The sequence below is a fragment of the Sceloporus occidentalis genome, unplaced genomic scaffold (assembly GCF_023333645.1).
Source record: "Sceloporus occidentalis isolate IW3139 unplaced genomic scaffold, rSceOcc1.0.p SCAF_13, whole genome shotgun sequence".
Taxonomy (NCBI): domain Eukaryota; kingdom Metazoa; phylum Chordata; class Lepidosauria; order Squamata; family Phrynosomatidae; genus Sceloporus; species Sceloporus occidentalis.
The window spans coordinates 16940478-16956253 of NW_028316993.1; the positions used below are offsets into that span (position 1 = coordinate 16940478).

Below are 15776 nucleotides of genomic sequence, written 5' to 3' on the forward strand. Positions count from 1 at the left end.
AATAATTGTTCTCAATCTGTGGTGGGTTTTTTGGTCGTCCTCTTAGTCTAGATGTAAAAAGCCTGGTTAGCTATTATGCAATAAACTGACCTGACCTGAACTCTTTTGTTTGTGCTTTTGACTCCAGCTATTCTCTTTATAATCTCCAACAATTTTCTTAGCTTCTACTGTATCCTATTTTGTCATCTTCAGGCTTTTTTCAGCTGCTATGTCCACTGGATGTTGTTTCATGAAGAAATTGGAAACCCTAAAATAGAATGGGAGCATATAAAACCTGCATCTTACGCCACATAAAGAATTAAAAGTTTCCCCTACTCTCCCTTTGCCTTGCTATTCAATTATTCCCTCATAATTCTTATCAGCTGATTCTTCCTCCTGGATTCTTACCTACTACCCTGCCTTTTTTGTGCTTCATTTGCAATCTCTGCAGCCCTCCTGATTTGGAGTCATGCACATTCCTCTTTATCTAGGCGTAAATGGGAGAGAAGATAGGGCAAAGGCTAGTTTCTATTGAGCCACCTGTTCACATGTGCATTTCTCTGACTCTCTTATATTCTTTTAAAATAACATTTTGCCTATTTGTGTGCAGTGCTTTATTTGTGGTATTTCTACAAATGTAATTATAGCACACTACCTATTTTTGAAACACACTCGGATCTCTAAGAACAATAGTAAAAATTCATCAGAACGCATTAAAAGTATTAATAGTCTCTGATAAGCCAGAGGATCTTTTGTTTTCCTTATATTGTTCTGGAGGGGAACACATTTTGAAAAAGACAAGTCTTTGGCCTCCATCCAAGATTGCTCTGGAGCTGATTTCTTCCAGCAAGAAATGTGACAATTAAGAAACTGTCATGATATAGAAAAAAAGCTATAATATAAGCATGAGTTGCAAACAATGCATTAATATAAACTACATTAGTCAAAAAGTAAAGTAGGCCTTAAAAACAAAAAAACAGCTCCTTGCAGGATACTTTCATATATAAGTTTTGCCTGGTTCATCATTCTACTCATGAGTAGGTCCTGGTCTGTTTAGTAGAGCTTACTTTTTACTAAGGCCTGTTACAGACTGCCAAAATAAAGCTGCTTCGGGTCTCTTTGGAGGTATGCTGTTTAAATGATGCATGCACCCTAAGAATCCGGAAGCTGCACCAAAGTTGCACTCCAGAACTTAGGAATGGAGTGTGGCTTTGGCTCGACCTCCAGACTCTTAGGACCCATGCATCATTTAAATAGCATACCTCCAAAGAGACACGAAGCAGCTTTATTTTGGCAGTCTGTAACAGGCCTATGTCTACCGTTCTACAGACACTTGCATGGAAGCAGGAAACTCAGCTTGTCTGAAAGAGTTAAATGGTTATTAGGGACTTACTATGACTACAGGTCTTAGGCAGTGCCTATTCTCCTTGGTACTTCATAAATATTGCTCAGTATTATTACCTTAAAGTGCTTCACAAACATTAACCTACATTCGCAAAAATACCTAAAACTGCAATGTAAGGCTACTCTAGAAGTACTTATTCAGAAAACGAGTCCCAATCTTTTCACAGTTACATTACACTGGTATTTTTTAAAATTCATAATGGTTTATAACATGATCAGGGGTCATCAAACTTGGTTGGTACTGAGCCTATACAGTTGTCCCTCAACTTTTGCAGGGATTAGGGGTGCTGGATCCCCATGAAAGTGGAAAAACCATGTACCTGAGAGCACACTTCTCTAGGCATTTCTAGGTCCTTCAGCATGATTCTGTGGTCAACCTACATAGAAATGCCTAGAGAGAACATATTTTGTCAGTTGTGTATAGGGCAGCAGCAGATGAGGTGGCAAATACAGTAACCCACAAATAACCAAATCTGCAAGTGCTCAACCTCCAAACATGGAGGGACAACTGTATGACTAGAGGACTGCAACCTATTTCGTACAAGTGGCACCAACTACTCAATAGTTACAAGAATTAAGATACTGTCAAGATGAAGAAACTGTAATATAAGTATGAGTTTTCAGCTACTCTTCATCTTATTAAATAGATGCCAGTTCATAGACATATGCTATAATAATTTACCCGTAGTCTTTAAGCTGCTACAACAAACTAACATGGCTGCATCTCTGAAAGGAATTAATATTACTGAAGATATTTTGCTGAAAAGTGAACAATTAATGTTTCTGTCTATTCACTTCACACTGGTTCTGAGAGAGACAGAATATGCACCAGATCCTTTAGTCCAGTGGTTCTCAATCTTCCTAATGCTGCGACCCTTTAATACAGTTCCTCATGTTGTGGTGACCACCCCCAACCATAAAATTATTTTCATCTCGGTTCCTAAGACCATTGGAAATATGTGTTTTCCAATGGTCTTAGATGACCCCTGTGAAAGGGTTATTCAACCCCCAAAAGGGTTGCAACCCTCAGGTTGAGAAATGCTGCTTTAGTTATAGAGTAGTGGCAGGGACCTTGCCTTTCCCCATTGCTGATCTTGTCAACAAAAGCAACTTGAGGTTCCTGTGTTGACATCTACCTACAGCAGGGGTCTCAAAATGTAGGCCATGGACCTCCCATGCAGCCCCTGGGACCCCAAAGTACAGCCCTGAAATCCCCCAAAGCCCCATGTTTTTTGAACAAAATAAAGTAGTTTGTTCCCCTGACCCTCCAAATCTCCCCAAAGCACAAAACAGATTTGAAAAATCAGGTGAAAATCAGCAAAATGGTGGCCAGGCGTCACATCACTTTAGGTGTGCCAAAATGTGCCCAACAGCAATAGATCCTCTTGCCATGCACATTTTGCCCTAGTAAAAAATGTACAGTTGGAACTTTTTGCTTTTTTTTTACTGAAGTACAGTTGGCTACATACTGCAGAAATAATCCAGTTTGACTCCACTTTAACTGCCATAGCTCCATGCTGTGGAATTCTGGGAACTGTAGTTTGTTGTGGCACCAGAGCTTTGTCAGATTATTTCTGCAGACACAGCCAACTGGATTTCTGTATAGATCAGAACAAACCCTGGAAATTTTGGGGGGCTGCACATGAGAATCAGTAAGCTGAAAGGGTCGAGATAAATACTTGGATGGAGGACCATCGACGAATACCAGGTGATATATGCTAAATTTTAGAGGAAGGAATTGGCAAAATCACCTCTGAGGATTCCGAGGCCTGTTACAGATTGCCAAAATAAAGCTGCTTCGGGTCTCTTTGGAGGTATGCTGTTTAAATGATGCATGCATCCTAAGAATCCGGATGCTGCACCAAAGCTGCACTCCAGTGCTTAGGAATGGAGTGTGGCTTTGGCGCGACCTCCGGACTCTTAGGACCCATGCATCATTTAAATAGCATACCTCCAAAGAGACCCCAAGCAGCTTTATTTTGGCAATCTGTAACAGGCCCTTGACTAAGAAAACCCTACGAAATTCCTGGGGTCACCATAAGTTGATATGCAACATGAAGGCACATATGCACACACACAAAAAGTTCATAAGGGAGATGGAAAGGGTGACAAGGATTTGGAGGTGAACAAATGAGAAATTGGGATTTAATAAATTAGGCAACTGTTTCTTTCTCTCCTCCAAAGCACAAAATGAGGAAGGAGGAATAATGGATGGTGATTTTCAGCTTTTTTCTTCAACATTTAGTGGCAGCATTTTACTGAATTGTGAATGGCAATTTAGCATAAGTGCAATAGGTATGTTTCTGCCTTTTGTACACGAGGCATCCCATGTACATTAAAAACTTATTATTAATTAAATACATGGCTTTTCTACTCACCTTTCTGTTTCTGGATACAGAAGCAACACTACTTTTCTCACTTTGGTCTTGGAGACTTTCACATGGGTTGTGTATTCTTGAAAATAGCAACTCACTTGTAGTATTCATTTATTCAGAGTGTTTTACAGTGTAACCCTGTGTGTCTCACCAGAAGCCACACTGACTTCCATTGACACTTAGGCCCAGAAATAGTCCAGTTTGAGACTGCTTTAACTGCTAGGCAATTCTGGGAACTGTAGTTTTGTGAGGCATTTGGCCTTCTCTCTCTGAGAGCTCTGGTGCCACAACCAACTACAACTCCCAGGATTCAATAGCACTCAGCCAGGTCAGTTAAAGTGGTCTCAAACTGGATTATTTCTGCAGTGTGGTTTGGACCTCTCTCCCAAGTAAGTGGACACAGAAGTGCAACCCCAATAAGTATAAGGGGTAGAAAAATACACTGGTGCCACTTATTTAAATATGCAATTCTTGATGGCATGAAAGGAATCTTCCACTTCACCATTTCTGGTTGCAATTTGGCTGGACTGAGACAGCAAAACTGGTTAAACGTTCTCTCTAGCTAACGCATGCATAACATGCAAAGACTTAATTAACTCCTATACCATTTAAAGCTATAGCCCTGTTAGTCCATAGAATCAATATGGAGAGAGATCTCGCAGCACCTTTGAGACTAAAAGTCTCTACATACACTATATAATTTGAATCAGTGGTGAAATACACTTCTATGCTTCAAGACAATCAGGGAAGGGGACAATAAAAACATAACAAAAAAGATTAACAAACAAAAGGCCTATTTCTAAACTCACTGTTTTTAAAAGAAAGGGTTAAAAATAAGCGTTGTGTGTTCAAGTAGAAACCGCAAATGCAATGACAAAGACTGAACTTTTTAGAGATGATGGGTGTCTGACAAGCTCTTAAATGATGGCATATCTGGGCGACTAATATTAACAATCGTATGAGAAATAAATACCTATTAATACCTACACATTTATTATTATTATTATTATTATTATTATTATTATTATTATATCCCACCCTTTTCCCAAAAGTGGGACTCAAGGCGGCTCACATTAAAAAAAATCACAGTTATATAAGTATAAAGTAATATACTGTATATACTTTACTATACAGTATAAACATATAGATACTGTTTTAAACAGTTTTACAATTTATTTTATTCTTTTAACAGTTACCTTTTTTAATATTGTGACAACTTAATTCCTTTTTAACGCCCCTCTTTTCGCATTTTATTCTTTTCATAGCTATCTATATTTCAATATCGTAATAATTTAATTCCCTTTCAACACATCTTATTCTTCCAATATCTATCTGTTTCAATACTGTAATAATTCAATTCCCTTTTTAACACACCCCTTTTTTCTATGTTTTTAATTGTATTGTTCTTTTCATATTTTCAATTTTAGGTTCCGAATTATTTAAGAGGTATGTTTCTGGATTAAACTCCATCACTATATTTAAATATGTTACATGGGTCTTTATGAATAGTCAGCCACAAAATATAGGATACCCCTAAGAATTAGAACAATGGGAGATTACTTGGAAGAAAAGTCTTGCTCTTTTAATATTGTTGAGCCGCTTTGAGGTCCAGTTCGGGGACAAGAGCGGGATACAAATAAATATAATAATAATTATAAGAAGAAGAAGAAGAAGTGTAAGCAGTTGTGTTTTTGTTTTCAGTAGAGCTGAGAAGTTGCAAGGTCTTCTCCTAGATGCAACAACAAAGCCGGCTGTGGGTTTTGTATTCAGGCAGGGTTGTGTATCTGAGTTTTGTTTGGTACAAGAGCAGAGAAATGCAGGGAAAAAGCAGGGGCAGACCTACCAGAGCTGCTTGTATTTCCCCCTTTCAGTGTTAATGGGAAGGATGCAAGTTGTGGGAGCCTTAAAAGGGGGATGGGGATAATGGTGGGGGTGGGGAAGAAGCAGAGCAAGGCCTGTGAATTCTCCCCAGTCCTCTCTGCTGTGTTCAGCAGCATTAACAGGAGGATGTGAAGCCTTTGTAGTTTACAAATGGGATGAGAGGGGGGAAACCCCCAGCAAGAATATAAGCTGGAGAATACTTAGGGGGTTCTTTTGCCCTCTTTCTCAGGGTTAATAAGAACACTGGGTAACTGGGATGTAGAAATTGAATCTGTAGAAAACAAGCCTTCAGAATGATCAGTTTTTGCCCCTGACTCCAAGTGAGCTTAATTGGTGGATGTGAAGCTCTGGTAGAAATCCAGAGTTAGGATTTGGGAGTCTGGTTGCAAAGAACTATATAGGCAGCGGGCTCAACACAATTCTTATGTGAGATATAGGCCTGTTACAGACAGGCCAAAATAAAGCTGCTTCGAGTCACTTTGGAGGTATGGTATTTCAATGATGCATGCGTCCTAAGAGTCCAAAAGCTGCACCAAAGCCACGCTCCGCTCCTAAGGACTGGAGTGCAGCTTTGGTGTGGCTTTTGGACTCTTAGGACTCATGCATCATTGAAATACCATACCTCCAAAGTGACTCGAAGCAGCTTTATTTTGGCCTGTCTGTAACAGGCCATAGTTTAGCGTGAATGAGGATAACACGCCAAGTCGACAAAAGTAGCAGAAAATTGTTTTCTTCGAAAGAGTTCAGTCCCCAAGATACATATTTTTAAGGAGTTCTAAGGGCTTTATTTTGTTCTAAGTGCTTTACGTTCCAGTTCTGGCAGAGTATGGTTTGCGCAAATGAAGGATCCTATGAAACTGTATATTTTAGCTATGCCAGGGAAGTGCTGGGGATTGCCCTTTAAATTATTATAGTACGTTATGCCTCCATTATTATGCTATGTATTTTGGATCTTGTACTTTGTATTCTTTATTTTTATTTATTTATTTTTGGTATAATTACTTTATTGTTATAATATTGCTGTGATGTATTTGATGGGGGGTGTACTTTGTATTTTTGATACCTTGCTTTGTAATCTGCTTTGATTCTGCAAGGAAAAGGTGAAATATAAATAAATCATGTTATTATTATTATTATTATAAAATCGTATTATTATTACATGATTAATCTTGTCTATCTGAATTTGGTAAAGCATGAAAGGCATAGACCCTCTCTTGCAAAATTAACCAAAATAAACTTGTTTGGAAGGGTGAAGAGTCTGTGTTGTTGTTGTTGTTGTTCTTGTTGTGTGCCTTCAAGTGGTTTCCGACTTATGGCGACCCTAAAGCAAACCTATCACTGGGTTTTCTTGTCAAGATTTGTTCAGAGGGGGTTTGTCTTTGCCTTCCTTTGAAGCTGAGACAATGTGACTTGCCCAAGGTGAATTACCATGGCTGAGCAGGGTTTTGAATTCTGGACTTCATGGTCCAATGTTCAATCCACTACATCACACTGGCTCTCAAGAGCTCATGGCTGCACCATATTAACTACTCCATTTGTTGCACATCTTCAAGTTTGTTGTTTCTTCAAGATTTGTTCAGAAGCAGTTTGCCTTCGCTCTCCTCTGAGGCTGAGAGAATGTGACATACTCAAGGTGGATTTCCATGGCCGTCCAAGGTTTCGAACCCCACTCTTGAGTTGCAGTTCACTGCTCAAACCACTGCACCACACCGGCTCTCAAGAGCCCAAGGCTCCGCCACATTAAGCATTGTTTGTTGTGCGCATTCAAGTTGTTTCAAACCTAAGGCAAAGCTGTCATGGGGTTTTGTTTTCTTGACGAGATTTTGTTTCAGATTGGGTTTGTCATGGCCTTCCTCTGAGGCTGAGAGAGTGTGACTCACCCAAGATATTGCCCCAAGAAAATGTAAACAAGCTGTTAATAATTTCAAGAATTATCAGGAAAGGTGTGGGGGCCAAATTCACAAACACACAACCAAGGTCCAAAACACACTGCAGAAATAATCCAGTTTGAGACCGCTTTCACTGCCCTGGCTCAATGCTAGGGCTTCTGGGAACTAGTTTTGTGAGGCATTCATAGCCTTCTCTGTCAGAGAGCTCTGGTGCCATAATAAACTACAGTTCCCATAATCCCCTAGGGCAGTTAAAGCAGTCTCAAACTGGATTATTTTCGCAGTGTGTTTTTGGACCCAAAACACAGACACACAAGCTCCTTTTCCAGGACATGTCCTCCATTTCAACCTTCTCTCCAGGAGGAATTCCAAAACGACCTCCATTTTGAGCACGACTGAGGAGCCTAGATTGTTATTTGTAGGCGTGATTTTAGCTTTTGTTTTGTCCTTTCCTCCGGTTTTCATGAATGTTCCATTTTTTAGGTGTTTTGTCCTATGAATATGTGGTCGAAGGAGCCCTGTCTCCAAGAAAGTCCTTCCACTAGGCAGGGCAGCCATTTCCCCTCAGCAACAGGCCTCTTCTAACCACTAGTTGTGTAAACAGAAAGAGGTTTGGCAAAGCCTTTTTTCCTGCACCTCTTCTCCTTATCACAAGCCAGGATACAAGGGGAAAATAGTGAGCCTAAGGAAGGTCTCTGGCCTAGTTTGTTGTTGTTTTTGTTACTGTTGTTGGTGACTGAGGGGAAGAGGATGTTTCAGAGCCATTAGACTGCCTCTCTCTGTTTTATAGGAGAAGTGAGTCCAAAGGAAGAAGGGAAAAGCTCATGTTGCTGGCCCTCTTTGCCGAAAATCCGCCTCAGTTAAAAATAAATAAATAACATAAAATCCAACCCACTTCTTCTTCCTCCTGAAATATCCACCAATGTCCTTTCAGTGTGAGCTTTTCCAAGGCGCTATACTTCAACATTTCCACTTGAGTCTTTCACTCTGGGAAAACCAGGGGCCAGAACAGCAGACATTCAAGATCATATTCAGGAGAAAGTAGTGTCTGGATTTGGAGGAGTTCAACACATCTTTCGAAAGGCTCCTGTTTCCATCTTTCCCCCTCAAACACGGCCCAGTCCTTAACTGCAGCCAGGGTTTGCTGCTTCCCCCTCGCCGCCCTCCCTTCCTGGCTGCATCCGCACAGCAAAAATAATCTGGTTTGACAACACTTTAACTGCCATGGGTCCATGCTATGGGATTCTGGAAACGGCAATTTGTTGTGGCACCAGAGCTTTGCTTTAATTGCGGTGTGGAAACAGAAAAAGCTCATGCTACCGGCTTATTTCTCTCAGTTAACTCTCAAAAGGTGGCACAAGATCCCTTTGCATAGTGATTTTCCAGACTAACACGGCTATGTCTCCAAAGTCACACACATATATGTGTATATACAGTGTGTGTGTGTGTGTGTGTGTGTTGTTGTTGTTGCTGTGCCTTCAAGTCATTTTGGACTTATGGCGACCCTCAGGCACAGAGTTTTCTTGGCAAGTCCCTTCAGAGGAGGGTTTGTGCTTGCTGTCCTGAGGCTGAGAGAGTGTGACTTGCTCCAGCCAAGATTTGAACCCTTTTTCCAGTCATAGTCCAACACTCAAACCGCTACACCAGCTCTCTCTCTCACACTCACATTTTATTTAATTTATATTTATACCCCCCTTCTTCAACCACAAAGACCCTCAGAGCGGATTACATATTGTTAACCTAACAAAATATGTGTGTTTGTTATGTGACCCCTCCATTTCCTTGTTTCAAGCCACCCTCCAAAGGCCTTCTTCATCTTGAGGAGAGTTTAGAACTGTGTGGGACTGACACATATTTATATGTAAGAGCCTTTGTGGCTGAAGAGAAGGGTATAAATACAACCAGTCAATAAATACGCAAACATCCCTCGTCAACCAGACAATAAAGATGCGAAAAAGAGTTTTCCTGACTGAAAACTGAGGCATACACAGTGTATGTGTGTGTGGCAATTGCCTGAAACAGGCACATATAGATGACTTTTCCCCTTTATTTTTGTGGGTCCAAGGGAAAAGTCATCTATGTATATGTGCCTGTTTCAGGCAGGCAATCACACACACACTCTCATAATAATTTATTATTATTATTGAGTGTGTGGTTGTCTGACTAAAACAGGCACATATAGATGACTTTTCCCCTTTATTTTTGTGGGTCCAAGGAACCCTGGGGAATCTGTGCCCCCTTTTCTCCCTTCACTGGACAGGCAGAGTATAAATAAATGTTGTTGTTATCATCATCCGGAGTGTGTTTGTGATTGTTTGCCTAAAACAGGCACATATAGATGACTTTTCCCCTTTATTTTCTCAGGCCCAAGGAATCCTGGTCATAGATGAGAGATTGTGAGTGTGTAGTCATTGTCTGCCTTAAATAAGCGCCTATAGACACGACTTTCCCCCTTTATTTTGAGGGCCCAAGGACTCCTGGGCAGAAATAGGAGAGAGGTTGAGTGTGTGGTAACTGTATGCATGAAACAAGACACGTATATAGGTGACTTTTCCCTTTTATTCCCGCAGGCCCAAGGACTCCTGGGCAGGGATGTGAGAGAGATTGTGTGTGTGGCACGACGTATATAGGCGACTTTCCCCCTTTATTTCCTCAGGCCCAAGGACTTCTGGGCAGGGATGTGAGAGAGATTGTGTGTATGGCACGACGTATATAGGCGACTTTCCCCCTTTATTTCCTCAGGCCCAAGGACTCCTGGGCAGGGATGTGAGAGATTGTGTGTGTGGCACATATATAGGGGACTTTCCCCCATTATTTCCTCAGGCCCAAGGACTCCTGGGCAGGGATGTGAGAGATTGTGTGTGTGGCACATATATAGGGGACTTTCCCCCATTATTTCTCAGGCCCAAGGACTCCTGGGCAGGGATGTGAGAGAGATTGTGTGTGTGGCACATATATAGGCGACTTTCCCCCTTTATTTCCTCAGGCCCAAGGAATCCTGGGGAGCCTGCGCCCCCTTTCCTCCCATTCGCTGGGCGTCTGAGGCGAGCCTGGCGCCGGCGAAACTGAGAGAGAAGCGCCCCCGGCGAGGGAGTGGGGCTGGGGGAGGGAGGAGGGAAGGCAGGCTGCTGTTCCCGGCTCCGAACCGCGTTTTCCCGCTCGCTGCTCCCCTCCTCCTCCTCCTCTCGCTCAACTAGCTCTTCGACTCTCCCTCCCTCTCTCTCTCTCGCACACACTTCTCCTTTCGCCTCAGTGTGCTGCTCTGCTGCTGCTTCCTCCGCCTCCGCCGCGGCCGGATCTTTTTCTCCTCCCCTCAGTCACACCACACACCTATGTGTACGTTTTTTAACACGAGCGCCGGCCCAAGCTCGCTTTAAACACGGCTCGTGACCTAAACCCGTCCCAATCCTGTCAGGAAAGGGCGAGGGTTTTGAGGGGGAAGAGTAAAAGAAACTTGGGAGCCAGGGACTACTTGACGTGGTTGGTTGCCACAGCCTCGGCCGGCGGAGGGGTTTCAGGGAAAGAGGGCGGCTGGGCGATACTGCGGCTCTGCTCGGCGGCGGCGGCGGCGGCGCTGCTTCCTGGAAACTCCCGCTTAGGAGCGGGCGGGGCGCCCGGGATGGAGGACGTCCTCCATGATTCAGGGGAGGGAGGGAGGGGGAGGGAGGGAGGCAGGAGAGGCGGGAAGTCAGTCAGGTAAAAGGCGAGGCCGAGCCCAGAGGGCAGTCAGAAGAAGAGCTCCAAAGTCAACAATGTTACCCAAGGAAAATAACATCGACACTATTAAATGTGAAGCAGCAGGGCACAGACAGCTACCTGACCTAAAAAATACACAACTCCAAAGTTATCCAAAGAAATGCCCCCCAAAACACGACACTCTTAAATGTGAAACAGGGTACAGATACCCACTTGACCTAAAAAAATACACAACTCCAAAGTCGACAATGTTATCCAAAGAAATACCCCCCCCCCCAAACACAACACTCTTAAATGAAACGGGGTACAGATACCCACTTGACCTAAAAAAATACACAACTCCAAAGTCGACAATGTTATCCAAAGAAATGCCCCCCCCCAAACACAACGCTGTTAAATGTGAAACAGGGTACAGATACCCACTTGACTTAAAAAATACACAACTCCAAAGTCGACAATGTTATCCAAAGAAATACCCCCCCAAACACAACACTCTTAAACGGGGTACAGATACCCACTTGACTTAAAAAATACACAACTCCAAAGTCGACAATGGTATCCAAAGAAATACCCCCCCAGTACAGATACCCACTTGACCTAAAAAAATACACAACTCCAAAGTCGACAATGTTATCCAAAGAAATGCCCCCCCAAACACAACACTGTTAAATGTGAAACAGGGTATGGATACCCACTTGATCTAAAAAATATACAACTTCAAAAGTTATCCAAAGAAATACCCCCAAAACACACCACTATTAAATGTGAAACAGGGTACGGATACCCACTTGACCTAAAAAAATACAAGGTTTTTCCTCTCAGTCCCTTAAGAGAACACAAAAGGCACACAACTCTAGTTTCCCCCCACAGTTTTGGCCCTAAAAATGAGGAAACCTGAGTCCCTATATTGAGAGAAAGATTGGATATAAGAAAATAATAATAATAATGACAATAATAATAATAATAATGCTTTTTTGTGGGTTGAACAACACATAGACCAAAAAACGCTCTCACAAAAAAGCTATGGATGCCGGCCCTGAAAGCCTTCGACTTCACAAACTTGACATAAAATTGGTACAGAAGCATCTAATTTGCCAGCTACATCAGGAATAAACTCTTCTAGAACATGGCCACATAGCCTGAAAAGCCCACAAAAAAAGCCATGGATGCCGGCCATGAAAGCCTTCTTCTACTTTACAAATTGACATAAAAACCCTCAGAAGGCAAGGAGTTGAGGCGTCCTGACCCTATTAAATAACAAGGTTATCCGACTCCAAAAACTCCATTCCCTCACATTGTATTGCTCTTTAAAGAGGAAGCCCACCAGAATAAACAAACAAACAAACAAACAAACTCGTGGTTGCTCGGGAGAAATCTTAACTTTTTCCATATTAAGGAAAGGAGGAGGAAAGAGGAGGGTGGTTTTTCTCTTTCCCCCCCAAAGTCAGCTTTCCTTTAAAACATTCCCTATCCTTAAAAAGAGGAGAGTTCATTTATCCTCTCTGAGGTTTGAGGGGGGGAAAAGTGCATTATTATTTTATTCTTCAAAGTAATTATCAAGAGGAAGAGAGAGAGAAAAACAACAACCCCTTTTAGTGTCAAACTCCCATTTGTGTGTGCTTGCCTTTATTTCACATTGTATTTTGTGACTGTAGGGAACCATTCTCCTCACACACACTACTACTACTACTACTGCTAGAGTCTCTCTTTTATTTCCCCCTTCTTCTTTTTCCCCTTCCCCTCCTCATTCTCCTTTCAGAGACCTTCAATTTATCCCATTGCCAAGCTGCATGTCAGCTGGGAGGAGGAGGAGGAGGAGGAGGTGGGGAAAGAGAGGCTCCATGGCGGAGCTGCAGAGGGTTAATGGCAGCAGCAGCAGCAGAGCTGAGGCGCTGGAAGGAAAGGAGGGAGGCAGGCAGGCAGGCTGGGGGATGGGAGGCAGGGTTTGTAAATGGAAACATTGGTACAGAAGCGTTTAGCACAATCGGGAGGGAAAAACGGCCCGACTGCAGAGAGGAGGAGGAAAACTCTCCCTCTGCTGCCTCCTGGCGCCCAGCCTTGCAAATGCCTCTCTGGGAGGATTGGGGAAGGAGGAGGAGGAGGAAGAGGAGGGAAAGACTACACTACTAGGCCTTTCCTCATTCCCATTAGGTTTTAAACCGGTTTGCAAGTCATCTCGAAGCGGTTTAAATGACCCTGGTTCGCATTTGAACCAAATCATTTCAGTGGGACCATGCGCTAGACCCATTTAACCCGTGGCTTATTCCCCCCCCCCCATTATTATCTTTTTGGATAAACCGATAAACTGCGCAAGTGCGAACCAGACGCAGATCGGAATCAATTTCGTAATAAAGAAAGAAATGCAGTTGGCCCTCTGCTTTCATGGGGATCCGTTCTGGACACCCCGCGAAAACAGGCTCACGCATATTGAAAGCGGTTTAAATGACCCAGGTTTGCACTTGAACCAATTTGGATGGGGGGACCCATGCGCTAGATCCATTTAATCTGCAGTTGATTCCTCCCCCACATCTTTTTGGATAAATCGATAAACCGAGCGAGTGCGACCCAGATGCGGATCGGAATCGATTTTGCAATGAAGACAGAAAGGAATACAGTTGGCCCTTTGCTTTCGCAGAGATCCATTCTGGACACACACCCCTGCGAAAAAAAGAGGCTCACACATATTCAAGCCCCATAGGTTTGAATGGGGCGCATGGGGGGCACATCCCATTAAAAATAGTGGAGGTTGCCCCTCTGTGGATTTTCAAGGTTGCGGGTCCCAGATCCATGAGTTCGGAGAGGCGACTGTAGAAAAGAAAGAAGGGTATCACTATAGATTCAAGGATTGGCTTATTGGGAATACAGTCCTCCCTCTGTTCTCGCAGTTTTGGAACTTGCGTCCCTTACTTATGCACAAGGGGGAAATAATCGAGCACATGCCCAAAGCACACTTGCTCTCCTGCAGCCATGCACCTATATTAAAGCCATTTTTACAAAGGGATCTGGAACAGATATGTGAAAAAGGAGGGTGACTGTACGATACAGAATGTTTGAGCAAGTAGGCGAAGATTTTGAATAGTATAAGGAAGGTAAAAGTACCGGGAAAGGTAGGTTGGAAGGATGAAATTTAAAAGATCATGAAACTGGGTTTTTTTGTGGGTTTTTCAGGCTGTGTGGCCATGTTCCAGAAAAGTTTCTTCCTGACATTTCGCCAGCCACAGATGCCGGCAAAACATCAGGAAGAAACTTTTCTGGAACATGGCCACATAGCCCGAAAAACCCACAAAAAACTATGGATGCCGGCCATGAAAGCCTTCGACTTTACAATGAAACGGGATGATCCGAAGACTGACTCGACCAATTAGTTCTTAGCTATTCGTTAGTAGTTTTAAAAATTAATTTGAATGATTGTATAATTTTTAGATAATTAAATGTATAATAGCAAAATGAAATAAAATGAAATTGAATGAGTATTATTAATGTGTTTTTGTTTGATTTTAAATGTCACTGTTGAGAATGCACCACACTCCGTCATAGAATTATAAAGTTGGAAGAGACCCCAAGGGCCATCCAGTCTGACTCCTTTCTGCCATGCAGGAACTCACAATCAAAGCACCCCCAACAGATAAGCCATCAAGCCTTTGTTTAAAATCTCCAAAGAAGGGGACTCCATCAGAATCCAAGTCATAGAACCATAGAGCTGGCAAAGACAACGAAGACCATCCGGCCCAATCCCCTGCCATGCAGTAAATCACAATCAAACCACCCCTGACAGATAGCCATCCACGAATCAAGGACCAGGAGATACACCGCAGACTGGGCCACATAGCCCAAAATACTCACAAAAAAATAATAATTCAAATGTTGAAAAGGTTGTGAGGTCCTCAGTCCCCTTGACTATCAGGAGGCAGGCATTTGCCTTTCCAGTGTTGTCACATGAATCTCTTAGCCACCAAAACAGCATGCAGAGTTTTTGCTAACCAGTGGTTAAATTCCAAGAAGCAGGCAAATATTTAAAAGCATAGGCACATCTGCAATTTTCCCACCAACACAAGATTGATATGAATGATAACCTCATTCTCAAAAGGAGCCATAATTGGACACAACCAAATTATGTATTTGGAAGACACATTAGGTAATTACAATGCCAGCAGTTGGCCAGGTTACTCAGACCTTTGTTAAATGGATGTTGTAGTGTCTAGTATACAGTGGGTAGATTTTTTACTGAATAAGTTACAGCGTGAACCTAATTCAGGGAGCATAACACCCAAAGTCAGCAAAGTTATGTTTGCAGATGAGGCAGAAAACTGTACAAGTGCCTCTTCCTATTCCTAAAAGTACAGTAACAAATAACTGTCCATACCCCAAATGGCTGAGGCAGTTGCTTCACTCTGCTTAATGGTACAGTACTAAGATTGGAACCACATACCCCAGAAAGAAAGAAGTGGTACTGAGCACTTCTAAAATGCTTTGGATTTTTTAAAGGAGAATATAAATGATAGAAATAAATAAAATGAAGACATATGGACCATTACAGATTTTAATAAGACAA

General features: G+C 42.5%; 1 protein-coding gene across 6 annotated transcripts in view; it reads right to left on the bottom strand.

The window, feature by feature from the left end:
• Positions 1-4866, bottom strand: part of ARID1A (AT-rich interaction domain 1A) — a 130287-nt gene extending 125421 nt beyond the window's left edge. For 2 of the 6 annotated variants that reach the window (XM_089479308.1, XM_089479313.1), the window contains exons 1-2: positions 388-1051; positions 91-247 (exon numbers count right to left, since the gene is read on the bottom strand). The gene's annotated coding sequence lies outside the window, so the exon portion shown is untranslated. Of the gene's footprint in view, positions 1-90; positions 248-387; positions 1052-3761 lie in introns of those variants that run through there. The other 4 variants (XM_089479309.1, XM_089479312.1, XM_089479314.1 and 1 more) reach the window with 4 other exon arrangements.
• Between the last annotated feature and the right edge of the window lie 10910 nt (positions 4867-15776).